The sequence below is a fragment of the Rattus norvegicus genome, chromosome 4 (assembly GCF_036323735.1).
Source record: "Rattus norvegicus strain BN/NHsdMcwi chromosome 4, GRCr8, whole genome shotgun sequence".
Lineage (NCBI taxonomy): Eukaryota > Metazoa > Chordata > Mammalia > Rodentia > Muridae > Rattus > Rattus norvegicus.
In genome coordinates, this window is record NC_086022.1 from 169,138,719 (window position 1) to 169,153,043 (window position 14,325).

Here is a 14,325-nt window from a genome sequence, read left to right on the forward strand (position 1 = left end):
TAGCTCAGTGGTAGAGTGCTTGCCTACCAAGCGCAAGGCCCTGGGTTCGGTCCCCAGCTCCGAAAAAAAAGAAAAGAAAAAAAAAGAAAAAGAATGGTGGCTTCTGTCTTGCTCCGTTGGAATACACACTACTATGTCATCATACAATCATGAAGTCTAAGGCCAGGCAAATCTTCATATGCTGGATCTCTGCCCAGATAGGTACAGAAGGCAGCAGTTGCTGGACGCAGCCCCTCCCAGTGGGTGAAGCGAGCTGAGCATGCGCCTGTGTGCACTGGCTGAGGAGGAACATTGGCCTTCTGGTCCTTTCTCTCTCCTGGGTGACTGGCAGTGACCGCACTTCCTGTCCAGCAAAAACAAGCAAACAAACAAAATCCCCAAACCCAAAAAACAAACCCAACGAGGATTGGTATGGCTACCTAGAGTTTTAGGAAGTTCACCATCTGATTTGTCTCCTCATTCCAACAGATGCCAGGGAGGAAAGCCCAGGAAAGAAAAGCGAATGGAGGAGTACATGACTGCAACCCAGTGACGTGTGCTCTGGAGGCAGAAGCAAGAGGATCGTGGTAAGTCTGATGACAGGTTGACCTATATAGAGAATTCCAAGCTGGGCTCGACTAAAATGAGACCGAGACAGAGGAGACAGAGACAGAGACAAAGTCAGAGACAGAGACAGAAGCAAGGAGCAATTCAAAGTTTCTCTATAAGTGGGTGCCGTAAAACTTTTCATATGGGTGTTATGGGTGTGGTCAGACTTTTTATGGCTGTGACAAATACCCAAGGAAGGTAATGTAAATGAGTAAGGCTTTGTTTTGGCTGGTGGCTTCAGCATCTACGATGAAGCAGAGCATCATGGTGGAAGCCCCCACAGAGATGCTCATCTTGTGGTGTCCAGGCAGCAAAGAGCCAGATACAAATCAAACCCTTCTAGGCACACTCCCAGTGACCTGCTCCCTGTCTCCTGGACACCACCATCGGACTGTGAATCTCTCAACTGTTAGTCCACTGACTGAGGCAGAGCACTCAGAAATCAAGTAGAGTCCCCAACTGGACCTACCAGGAGGAGACAAGCCCTTCATTACAAGTAGAGGAAACGTTCTTTTGGAACTAGTTCTTAAGAAGTTTTGGGGGGTGATGGGAAATCCAGTTCTGAATCTCAAATATCTGAAGACAAAGAAGTTTACTCATATAAAGTTTATTAAGAAAATCTTCCAGAATGTTTTGAAATAAAAGTAGTTAGGCTACTTGAAAGATCAACATGCTGTAAGCATAAAGTTTTATTGTTTAGATCCATAGGGCTCTTGAACATTTATTATTTTCTTGAGCTCGAGCGACTGCCTTCTTTCTTTTCTCTCCATCCAGGATAGCTGTAGTAGTTAGTGCGTTCACAGGACTGAGTGGAACCTCGACATTTAAACGCCTAATCTTTTCCTTTCATCTTTGGCACCAATGAACTGGATTTCCCCAGGTGAGTCATCTGATAACAGATTTCCCTTCCCGAGTAGGTTTAAAGCTGCATTGTTAGTAAAGCAGCAGCAGGAACTCTGCCTCGGGGGTTCAAGGTTCCATCCTCAAGGATGAGTTCTAGCAGGAGAGTCTGCTCTCGTCTTTCATGCTCTGAAAAGGTTTTGTGGTGTTAGGATGTTTTCCCGACAGTATATTTTTTTTCCCTCTGCTTCTCACTAAAAATCTCATCGATTGACAAGCTTTTAGCTTGAGTCTGAACTGTGAAATTGCCACGTGAAACGGAAGAAATAAAACTATCGCTGCTATAACAGCGAGTGTTAGAAAAATAAAACGCGGTCTTTTAAAAAAATTTTTTTATTAATTTTGATTTATACGAGTACACTGTAGCCATCTTCAGACACACCAGAGGAGGGCACCACATCCCGTTACAGATGGTTGTGAATTGAACTCAGGACCTCTGGAAGAGCAGTCAGTGCTCTTAACCCCTGAGCCATCTCTCCAGCCCATAAAACACTGTCTTATTCCTACTCCCACCTCCACTCCTAAATGGCCAACCCAGCAGCAGCCCTGCCATTTCTGAGGAGCTAGGACGAAGAGAGAATACCGTATTTGAGGGATATATAAATCTGGTTTTGCCTTCAAAATATAGAGAAAACAATCTACCTTACTAAAGTTTACTTCATCTGAAAACACACCTGCAGGTCTCTAGACAAGCTGACTTGGTGGTCAGAGTTGGGTAGAGAAGGATGGGCCAGAGACTCCTAGCCTAGAATTCCAGATGGTCAGGGAAACTGAGGCAGGACTGCAAATTCAAGGCCTTCCTGGATTATGGGTGAGTTCATGGCCAACCTGAGCAATTTCGTGAGACTATCTTAAAATTAACATTAAAAACATGGCTGGGGGGGGGGGGGCTGGGGATTTAGCTCAGTGGTAGAGCGCTTACCTAGGAAGCGCAAGGCCCTGGGTTCGGTCCCCAGCTCCGGAAAAAAAAAAAAAAAAAAACATGGCTGGGATATAGGAAGCTTGTCCGACAAGGCCTTAGGATCAATCCTTAGTTGTACAAAAAGGGGGTGGGGAGGTTACTTGCACACGAATTAATATATACACATATATAAACATATATACACAAATGTATATATTTTAAAGTATTCTATGAAGTATGCACTAATGCAAACATCTCCGTGTTACATTTGTGAGCAGTGTAGGACCAAGGGTAATTTCTCTAAGGTCTCACAAACAGGTCATCTGGCTCCAGAGTGTAGGCTCTTAATAATCTGTATTGGTACTTCTCTTAAGCCTCATCCAAAGGAGAAAATGGCAGATTTGAGTTTAAAAGGAAGAGTGTAACCTGAAACCTAATTCCACAAGCAGTGCCACCCTCTAAACATAGGAGCTATTGTCTTTATCAAAAGAGCTGTGACCAGTCGCAAGAATTCCTCAGTAAGAGAAAGAGAGGATGCAAAGGGTCTTTGACTCTCACGTTAGACTCCAACCACCACCACCCTGCCAAGGACCAGCCTTGGCTTGGAGATGGGTTCTGAGCAAAGGGTGTCGGGGATATCTCTCTCTCTCTCTCTTTCTCTCTCTCTCTCTCTCTCTCTCTCTCTCTCTCTCTCTCTCTCTCTCTGTTTTCTGATAGTTCTCCAAGCAGTTCTTTCTTTTTATTCTAAAAATTTCTCTGGGAAGCTCATCTCTTGCAGATCACAAGCCCAGTTTTTATTTTACAGATCAATCCAGTCATTTACTCCAGGTTCGATTATCCTACGAATCAACAGCTCCTTAATTCTTAGGAGACAAGGAGCACACGTTTTCTTTTAACATTGCAAGAAGGATTCAGAGATCCGCCTGCCTCTATTAAGCACAGACGAATTAGCTGGGTGGGACCCTGCCCTGAAATTATCATTTCTACCACACCTGGACCTAACCTTGCTCTGTCACAGACCAACTCTGAACTCCGGAATCTGTCTGCCTTTGTAAGCATAAACAAAAACAAACAAACAAGTTAGCTAGGTGAGATCTCATTCCTTAAATCTCTTTATCTCCTTCCCTAGTATCTTTCTGACACGTTGGCTCACAGCATGGCCGCTTTTGTTCCTTTAGATTTCTGAATAGTTCATATTGCATCCTTATTTTTTGAGAAATTATGTTATTTTTGAGCCCATGTTTTTAGAGTTCTTTCCCACAGCCTCAAGGGCTAGCCTGAAGGACCCAGCGTTGACCATTTTGCTGAGACATTAGCCACCTCCAGATATTAGCATCTCCAGAACTTATGCTGTCCCTGATTATCATGGAGTCATTAATGTGAACAGGGAGGACATTCCTTGAAGAAGTAATATGTACATTCGTATACAAACAAGCCTTACTCCCACAACAGCCATTGACGTTCATGGAGATCCAAGCCTACTGACCCTGTCCCAGGGTCAGGGACCATGTTACTGTGTCCCTACCAAGGCCTTTGCTGCACTCAGCACCATCCATCCCTCCTCACCAGTTGTGTTTGTGTCCTAATGCCTGTGGCTTCGTGATCTCAGGAGCTGCTCGAGTATATAAACAGTCAAAGGTTAATAGAATGAGGAGCTGTGTCTATAAACCTGTGGGGGAGGCTCCTCATTTATGCTGACATGGAACCTTCCACAGGGTAGCTGTCTGGAGTCACCTACATTCCTATAAGGACCTTTCCACCTGAGTTCTGTAAGCAATCCCAATAAACTTATTGATTCCACATGCTGTGACGTAGAACTCTGGTTTGTCACTGGTACTCTACAGAGATGGGCGGTTACTTATTTACACCCTCTGGGTAAATCATTCTCACAACAGTGTCTAATACATGACACAACACATTCTCTCCTACACTAGAAAAATGACCAAGATGCTCCTAGCTCACAGATGTCTAGGCTTCCCCAAGGAAGCCAAAGTAGACTTCACACATTGCTGACAGACTCTGAGATCATATTTGAAGTATCAGGGTATGTACACCCAGAAGAAACTCAGACAAGAGACAGCACGAACAAGAGCTGGGAGAAGCTAGGCGTGATGGCGTACACCCAGAATCTCAATACTAGAGAGGAGACAGGAGGATCAGGAGTCAAAAGCCACCCTCAGCCACATGTACTACATGAGTCTCTGTCTCAAGAACACAAAACAAAAAAAAAAAAAAAAAAAAAAAAAAGAAGAGGGCAGAGGAGGTGGCTCAGGGAGTCAAAGCATTTGTCACCCATACCTGATGACAGAGTTAGATCCCCAGAACACAACAAAGGGCAAAGAGATAGAACTGAATTGAGAGAGAGGGAGAGGAAGGGAGGGAGGGAGAGAGAGAACTAGAAAAGGACACCATTCACCATGGTAAACCATGTGTTGGCCTGTAATCTAAGCTGTAAAGAGAGAAAGAACTAAACTCAACAGAGAAAACAGAGCCCTGATGAAGAAATGTGAGGTTTTTGATGTGTTTTCTTTGAGGCAGGGCGAAAAGATAGAACTGTACTGTATTGAGAGAGAGGGAAAGAGAGAGGAAGAGAGAGAGGGAGGGAGGGAGAGAGAGAGAGAGAGAGAGAGAGAGAGAGAGAGAGAGAGAAGAGAAGAGAAGAGAAGAGAAGAGAAGAGAAGAGAAGAGAAGAGAAGGAGGGACAGAGGGACAGAGGGATGGAGGCATGGAGGGAGGGAGGGAGGGAGGGAGGGAGGGAGGGAGGGAGGGAGGGAGGGTCGGTCTCTTGTTTCCCAGTTTGGCCTTGAACTTCACCCTAGCAGAGAATGACACTGGATTTCTGGTCTTCTGGCCTCTGCTCGGGTTCTGAAATGGCAGGTCTGAGTTTATGTGGAGCTGCGAATCAAGCCCAGGGCTTCCTACACACCAGGCGCCCTTCAGCTGAACTTAGAGCCTTAGCTTTGTCCTCTGCCACAAGGGGCTCCCAGCGTGAGCAGACTACTGCCTAAACTTACCCTTGCAGGCACACTTAGGAGTCTAAACAAATCCCTTCTCTCCTGTCCCTCCGTCTCTTCTTTCTTTTTATTATTGCTTGTCTATTTATTACTCTATCTACCTATGTACTCTTTTTATGTACTCTTTTTTATCTTGCTGTATAACCAGGCTAGACCCTCAACTCCTGGGGCCAAACAAGCAATCCTACTGCCTCAGCCTCTTAGTACTTGAGCTAGAGGCATTATATCACCACACCTCACTCTCCTGTTCTGTTAAGTATCACTTTATCTGTTGTATTTATTTGTGTGTATATGTGCGTGTGTGTGGATGCCTGTGTTTGCGTGTGCATGTGTGCCTGTGTGCGTGTGGTGTGTGTGTGTGTGTGTGTGTGTGTGTGTGTGTGTGTGTGTGTGTGTGTGTAGGGAAAAACACATGTATTTACATAAATGTCAGGGCCAACTTTGGGAAGTCAGTTCTCTCGTTACACATGTGGGTACTACTCAGGTAATTTAGCTTGCGTGGCTGAGCTCTTTGGCTCTTCCCCATCTTAAATGTTTACAATACGTGCGGGGTGGGGGAGAAGACTCTGGACTGTCTCTTCCCCAGGGATTCTCCCCGGTAACTCTCAACCCCCTTCAAGCCAGCTAACACTCAGAGTTTATTGATGATGACACAATGCTATTGAAGAGCAGGAAGTAATGCGACGATAATCAGATCCACCCTGTCCAGACTGATGTGGTTGAGTGTGACAGAGGCAGGGCGCGACAGTGCTCCTATTAGTAACCTCACGGAGGGCTTTATAGTCTACCACTCTACTTTACACACACTGGGTCGTTTGATCATCAAAACAAACCAGGGAGGTAGGTATTATCCCATTTCACAGATGTGGAGGACAAGGCTCATACAGCCACGCGATTGGCTACAAAGAATGTACTGGGCACTCCACGCTCCTCCCTCCTAGCCCTGCTGTCTATGCCACTCTCCCCTTTAACATTGTTTGATCTTAATTTCTCCACATGCGTTGGCTAGCAGAAGCTTGGAGACTTGAGCCTGCCCTTCCTTGCAAAGCCTGGGTGTTGACCTCTTTGGCTCCTGTGGTTGGCAATACAGCCCTCTGCCATTCTTTTCTAAATACACCCTGATCCTTTCGTGGCTCAATGGATCAAGTGTGCCTCTTTCCATGACGCATGTGACCTGCCTCACGGCTTCTCTCCCGGTGTGACCAACCATCCTAGTTTGTCCCAAACTGAAGGACTGAGGACTGTCACTGCCACCCCAGGACAGTTCTGGGCACACATTTGGTTGTCTCCTAACTCCCTCTCTAGAGCCCAAACAGTAGCTCTTAGGCTCTGACTTCTGAGCATCTCTGGACCTCTGGACCTGCTGTCCTGTTCTAGCCTCCCCGAATTTGCTGGCACTGTCCCTTCCGTTGCAAGTCTACATTTCCACCCTCTCAAAGCCACTTTCCACTTTTTCTCAAGACTTTGTTCAGAAGGGCAGATAGGAATCTCTCCAGTCCTTCACGGACTTAAAACCCCTCTCCTTTCTGTTTCATTCTCACTGTATACAGACCATTTTCCTAACATTAAACTTTATGCATATCTTTCATCTGAGTGTGTTATAGGACTAAATGTGCCCTCTGAAATCCATATGTTAACATAGCAGTGGGAATATGTTTTTTTCCTATCCAAGATAGGTTTTCTCTAGTGACCTGATAAGGACTCATATTTCCTGAACTTGCTTTCCCCCTTCACACTCATCAGTCATTCACTATAGATTGTGAGGCAGAGCTCTCATCCATAGGATGAGACAAAGTCACCACCTATGTCGTGGATAAAAGGCAGAGGCCATCTTGGCCAAGTGTGCTTGCTAGACTAGTTTGGGTCTTGGCAAACGCTTTTTGCAAAAAGGATTTCGTTGCCAAGTTACCTTTGCTTCATTTGTGTTTTGATTTGTGGGTCACAATCGATGTAGGCTTATGAATTGAATATGGACATTGTTAAAAAAAAAATCTGGCTACAGCAAACTTGCAACAACCAAAAGATACTTTGAAATCAAACACAGTAAATCCAAACTGTTTCTGGCCATGCTTCCTTGCATGACATCCTGAAGCCTTAGGTCCAAGCACATGACATGGGCACATCTTGCCCCATGCATGCGGTCACACTACACGACGCTAACCAATGCTGCTTGAGACACCTCAGCTGAGGTTTGCAGCTGCCATACATTTTGAATTGCAGTGTCTTTACTGTGCATGTAAGTTTCTGTTCTTAATAAAAACATAGTGATTTACTTACAGAAAACAAAGACTTTTAATATTTCCCTACCATTATTGTTTAGCTGGTAAGTATAAAATTAGCCTGTCTTTGGACCGAATTGTGTTTGGGTATTTGGTGTTCAATTTTGAATAAGTGGTAAAAATGTATGCATGCCAAAGAAATAGCCATCCCGAATGGAGGTTTATGAAGTCCTGATCTGTAGGATTTATCCAGTTTTATCCAATTTATCTGTTATCCAGTCTGAACAAGGGCAAGTTGTCTTCAATTGTTCTTAGTTCCCTTCCACAGAATTCTCATTGTAGAGGAGTTCTATTAGGATTCCATAGTAGGAGACACAAGAAATGAACAGTTGAGAGCATAGAAGGTGGGGTCTTCCATGCTTAGAGATGCAGACTTACATATTTAGGCAATGGAGAAACAGTCTCAGGAAACACAACATAATCAGTGGCCCTTCATCTATAAACTTGAGGCAAGGGAAAAAGTGAAGGTAAAAATACCAAGAGCCTTTGAGATGGCCCAGTGGGTGAAGGGCCTTTGAGATGGCCCAGTGGGTGAAGGGCCTTTGAGATGGCCCAGTGGGTGAAGGGCCTTTGAGATGGCCCAGTGGGTGAAGGGCCTTTGAGATGGCCCAGTGGGTGAAGGGCCTTTGAGAAGGCCCAGTGGGTGAAGGGCCTTTGAGAAGGCCCAGTGGGTGAAGGGCCTTTGAGATGGCCCAGTGGGTGAAGGGCCTTTGAGATGGCCCAGTGGTGAAAATACTTGCTTTTCAAGCTTGAAAGCCTGTTCAATAGCTGGAACACATGGTGGAAAGAGGGATCCAAATCCCAACAGTTATCCTCTGACTTCCACATGTGCATCCTGGCATGCATGCATTGGCATGAGAGTGCATACATGCGCATGCACATACAATGATATTTTAAAATAAACAAATAGACTTGTGTGGTGGCTCACGCCTACAATCGCAACACTTGAGAGGCTGAAGCAAAGGATTATATGTTGGAGGCAACCCTGGGCTACACAACGAGACTCCATCTCAAAGAACAGACAAAACAAAAGCCACAAACACTAAAGTTGTATATATAAAAGTGTGCTTTTTATTTGGGAGTGGTACTGGAGACTTAGGGCCTCCCACATCTAAGTAAGCATCCTGTGGTGTTTTGAATGAGAATGTCCCCCCATAAGCTCATAGATTGGAATATTTGGTCACCAGGAGAGTAGTTCTATTTGAAAGGATTAGAAGGTTTTGGAAGACTTGTGTCGCTGGGAGTAGACTTTAAAGTTGAAAATCCAGTCTCTTCCTGTTGCCTGTGGATCTGGATGTAGAACTCTCAACTACTCCCCTGCACCATGTCTACTTGTGTAACACCATGCTTCTTCATGGTGAAAATGGACTAAACCTCTGTAACTATGTGTAACTACAGCATCATTTGGAGTCCTTGTTCTCTTCAGGTCTCCATTAAATCAAACCCTAATTAAATGCTTTCTTTTATACGAGTTGCAGTGATCATGGTATCTTTTCACAGAAACAGAACACTGACTAAAGACATACCCCTACCACTGAGCTATGTACTGATCCCTGTGGGGATTAGGGGTTGCTATGGTTACATGTACACTCAAATGTATCTATGTATGGAGGGCCAGGTTTCAAGATTTGGTGCCCTCTTCAATTGTACCTTATCTGTTTAGATTTCATTTATCATCAATTATTGTGTTTATATAATGTTTGTAGGCAGGCATGCCACAGTGTTCATGTGGAGGTCAGACAACTTATGTAGACTTCATTATCTCCTTTGTACCCTACATGGATTCCAGGGATGTCTTAATTAGGGTTTCTATTGCGGAGAGCAAACACCATGGCCAAAAGCAACTTAGGTTTATTTCATCTTTTTTTTTTGGTTCTTTTTTTCGGAGCTGGGGATTGAACCCAGGACCTTGCGCTTCCTAGGCAAGCGCTCTACCACTGAGCTAAATCCCCAGCCCCGGTTTATTTCATCTTATACTTCCAGGCAACAGTCTGTCATTGGAGGAGTAGGAGCAGGAACCCGATGAAGAAACCTGGAGGTAGGAACTAAAGCAGAAGCTATGGAGGAGTGCTGCTTACTGGCTTGCTCTCACGACTTGCTCAGACTTTCTCATGCATCCCACGACCAGGGTGGAGTCCAGGAATGACTCCACCCACAATAGGCTGGACCCTCCTACATTAATTATCAATCAAGAAAATGCCCCACAGGTCAATCTGGTGAGAGCATTTCTCAACTGAGGTTCCCTCCTTCCAAATGACTCTAGCTTGGGTCACGTTAACGTAAAAACAGCCAGGACGAGGGATGGAACACAGAATGTCGGGCTGGTATAGCGATCTGCCGGGCCAGGTCATTAGCCTATTCATCCTAGTTTCTGAGATGAGGTCCTGACAGATGAGTTAGGATCCCAGAGATGGAGGATAAGCAGGAGAGGAGAGGCCTCAGGGCTGCTGGCAGATGGGACGTACTTTATTTCAGGCGGAGAGCACACGCCTTTTGTCCCAAGGACATTTTATAGAAAAATCATACAAAAGTGGCTTCTTGCCAGAGTTGGTTACATGATGAGTTTTACCTACAGTCTCATTTATCATTTGTTCATGGCTCCTGGGACATCCGGTAGCAGCCATCCTAACTAAGCCAAGCCTGATGTCCACAGTGATTCCGCTGTCTACAGCATCACTGGGAGCCTTTGTTCTCTTCAGGTCTCCACTGAACCTGGACCCCAGGGATCCACCTGCCTCTGCCTCCCCAGTGCTGGGATTACAGGGGTGTGCCAGCATTGCCCAGTTTGTTTCTGTGGGTTCTGTGATGTTGAACTCAAGTCCTCGTGGTTGTGTGACAGAGACCTTACCAATGATGTATGCCGTCTCCCCAGTCCCAGTGTGTGCGTGCATGCATGCGTGTACATTTTGTAAGTTATCCAGGTTGCTCTTAAACTCTGTAGCCCCAACAGACCTTGAACGTGCGACCCTCTTGCCTCGGTCTCCTGAGTATCAAGGATGACCCTTCTGTGCCGCCAGACCAGGCTAACTACATAATTTAAAGAAAATAGATGTTGTACCTGGTCCAACAAGAACAATATCAAATGGAGCTAAAGGGGTCCTACTCTGTGAGTGCTAGACACCCTCCTCAGTGTGTCTGTCTGTCTGTCTGTCTGAACACCCAGGTGTACCTTGCTGCAACAAACACCGAAGAGCAAAGTGGAAAACACTTCCTGAAACAAAAGGCTGAAAACAGTCTCCCGGCTGCAGCAGCACAGGCAGGTAGGTGCTACATAAACAATTCCTGGCAGGCTCAATCTCAGACTTGAGCTGGCTGCACAATCACCTGCAGGGCTTTACACGGAGATGGCTCAGGCCAAGCCAAGCCAGAGCACCCGGCCTCCAGGTGCGTGTGGCCTGCGGATCTGCATTTCTCTCACAACAATTGGAGGCCCAGCGCTCTGGCACCCACATCTGTTTCTCTCCCCACTTCCTAACTCGCCTATTCTTTTTTGGGGGACAATCAAGGTCAAGGTTAAAGTCCCTGTGGTTTGAGATGTCCTGTTTCTTTGCTGACAACATCCCTCCATCATTTTTTTTAAAGATCCTTCCTCCTTTGGGGGCAGAGCGGGGTAGGGGCCAGGCAGGTTGTCACATAGCCCAAGAAGGCCTTGAACTGGCTAGGAAGGCAAAGATGAACTTTTGATTCCCCTGCCTCTAATTCCCAAGTGCTAAAAATACAGTCCTGTGCCTCTTCTGTTTGAAAGACTCAGAATTGGGCTTTGGTGTGTTAGAAACAGGTAGGGGAACATGAATGAATGAGAGAGAGAGAGAGAGAGAGAGAGAGAGAGAGAGAGAGAGAGAGAGAGAGAGAGAGAGAGAGATATGGAAGAGGGAGGGAGGAAGAAGAGGAGATAGAAATTAACCTTCACTGTTCCTTCCTTTTCTTTCTTCTCTCCTTTCCCTCCTCCTTCCCCTCCTCTTCCTTTTCTTTTTTTCTTTCCTTCTGCAAGTCTTTAACATTGGTCCCATTGATTATTGTCTTTCTGCAACCTCCGGGAGCCCCTGCCACTCCATGGAGCACTCTACTGTTCATACAGATGACTTGCAACTGATCCAGTCATGGCTGATCCAGCTTGCTCCTGACCGATAAACTCAGCCTCGGCACGTGTAAGAACAGCTGGAGGGTTAGGGCCTGCCCGCTCTATTAGCTACGTTTGTTTCGCTTTCTCTTAACATTACTCTGCCTCATCTGACCTACCTAGCCCACCTTTACCCCATGAGGATTAGTACTATCCTGGCTTAAATGAGAAATGCTCCCCGTAGGCTCATGCTTTGAGCAGTTGGTTCTCGCCGGGTGGTGCTCTTCGGAGAGATTGTACAGCCTAGAGAAGGTGGAGCCTTGCTGCTGGAGGAGGGTCACTCAGGTGGGCTTTGAGGATGACAGCCTGACCTGGCTCGTTTCCACATCGACACAGACCCTGGCCACAGTAGGTGGCCTTGGACCCAGGCAACACCATGGGATCAGCACAGGCTACCCACCTCAAAATGCCTCCCCCGGTCCCCTGCCCCTCTAGACACCAACATGGTTTCGCCTCAGCATAGACTGTGTTCATCCAAAGGGCGTTAGGTGGTAATACTGGCCTTGGATGTCTACCTGGTCCCCAGCTACATCAGGACCACTGACCCACATATGGCCCTTAGCTGCATCAAGGACCACGGTGGTCCTTCCGGGATATTCTGTCCAGAAAGTGAACCGTTCCTCATCTCAGGCCGCCATCATTTCCCAGAGCCAGGGTGTTGACGCTACTATGTTCGAGGACTGAGTCTGCATCTCCTTAAACTTCAGGCTGCCATGCACTATCCTACGCAACTTCCTGGGCAACCATTGCCACGGACCCGCTGGGCAACTACCGGTTCTGCTGCTGACCTCAGCCTACCCTTAGATCTGTCACTGCATTTTGTCTCCAGTTCTGCCTCGCTCCACAATGCACGCACGCATTACTCCACTCTTCTTTCTTTCCCTCTTCTCCATTCCATAGTCGTTTGCTGAGGTGGCGTCCTCTTCCCGGCTTCCAAAAGGTGGGGCAGGGTGGGTTAGAATCTAGGTTATTTTCGTCAGTCATTCTGTTACTTTCACATCCCAGCTGATAGCACACCTCTACCTTACATGCATTCCTAAATATTAAATAAATTATAAAATACCTTCTAAAACTGCAATTGCAATGCTTTTCCAGATTCATTTTTGCTTTAAGAAAGAAAGTAAGAAAGAAAGAAAGTATGAAAGAAAGAAAGAAAGAAAGAAAGAAAGAAAGAAAGAAAGAAAGAAAGAAAGAGAGGAAGGAAGGAAGGAGCAAAGATAGCGCTAGGGAGATGGTTCACCGGGGAAACGTGCTTGCTAGCAAACCTAAAGACCTGAGTTCAAAACCTATGGCCCATGTGGTTGAAAGGAAAGAACTGTCTCCAGCAAGTTGTCCTGTGACTTCCACACGTGCCCTCCCTCAACAAAATAAATAAATGCTTAGAAAACATTAAAAAGAAAGAAAAATATGGCCCTGGAGAGATGGCTCAGCGTGAAGAATGCTTGCCAGCCAGGCAGTGCATGCCTTTAATCTCAGCACTTGGGAGGCAGAGGCAGGTAGATCTGTGTGACCTTGTCCACGGAGCAAGTTCTAGGAGAGCCAAGGCTACTCAGAAAAACCCTGTCTCAAAAACAAAACAAAAACAAAAAAGCAAAATACAACAAAAGAAAGAAAAGAAAAAAAGAAAGAAGGGAAACAGGCCAGGAATATCTTAGAAAGGGAACCATTTAATTGGGGCCGGCTACAGTTTCAGAAGGTCAGTCCAGTATCATCCCGGTGAGAGCATGGTACATGCAGGCAGATGTGGTGCTGGAAAAGGAGCTGAGAGGTCTACATCTTGATCTGAAGGAAGCAGAGGGAGGCCGTATGTCCCACTGGTCTCCAGCATAGGAGACCTCAAAGCTGGCCCCCACAGCTGACACACTTCCTCCAACGAGGACATACCTATTCCAACAAGGTCACACCTCCTAATAGTGCCACCCCCTATAAGCCAAGCATCGAAACACATGGTCTGTGGGGGCCACTCCTCTTCAGACCATCACAAGGCAAGATGGCTCAGCATTAAGTGTGCTTGCTGTTCCAGAGAAACTTAGTTTGGCCCTGAGTACGCATGCCAGGTGGTTCACAACTGTCTACATCTCTCCCTCTGGGAGGTACCTCCAAGACACCTCAGGCATCTGCACATACACGAACATTCCCACACAGAGATGAAGACAAATACACATAATTAAAAATAAACTTGGGGGCTGGAGAGATGGCTCAGTGGTTAAGAGCACCCGACTGCTCTTCCAGAGGTCCTGAGTTCAATTCCCAGCAACCACATGGTGGCTCACAACCATTTATAATGAGATCTGGTGCCCTCTTCTGACCTGCAGGCATGCATGCAGGCAGAACACTATACATAATAAATAATTTAAAAAATAAATAAACTTGGGCTAGACTAATGATTCGGCAGATAATAGCATTGCCTGCTCCAGAGGACCTGGGTACAATTCCCTGAACCCACAGGGTGGCTCCTGACCATCTGTGACCATCTTCTGGGGATCTGACGCCCTCATCTGGCCACTTTGGGTATCACACACA

At 46.1% G+C, this 14,325-nt stretch overlaps 1 long non-coding RNA gene across 1 annotated transcript; it reads left to right on the plus strand.

The window, feature by feature from the left end:
• The first annotated feature begins 8,003 nt into the window (after nucleotides 1-8,003).
• Nucleotides 8,004-12,941, plus strand: LOC102551409 (uncharacterized). Its single transcript, XR_005504011.2, has 5 exons — nucleotides 8,004-8,149; nucleotides 9,666-9,720; nucleotides 10,846-10,942; nucleotides 11,674-11,830; nucleotides 11,987-12,941. It is a non-coding gene; the product is annotated as an uncharacterized LOC102551409 (long non-coding RNA).
• The last annotated feature ends 1,384 nt before the right edge of the window (nucleotides 12,942-14,325 follow it).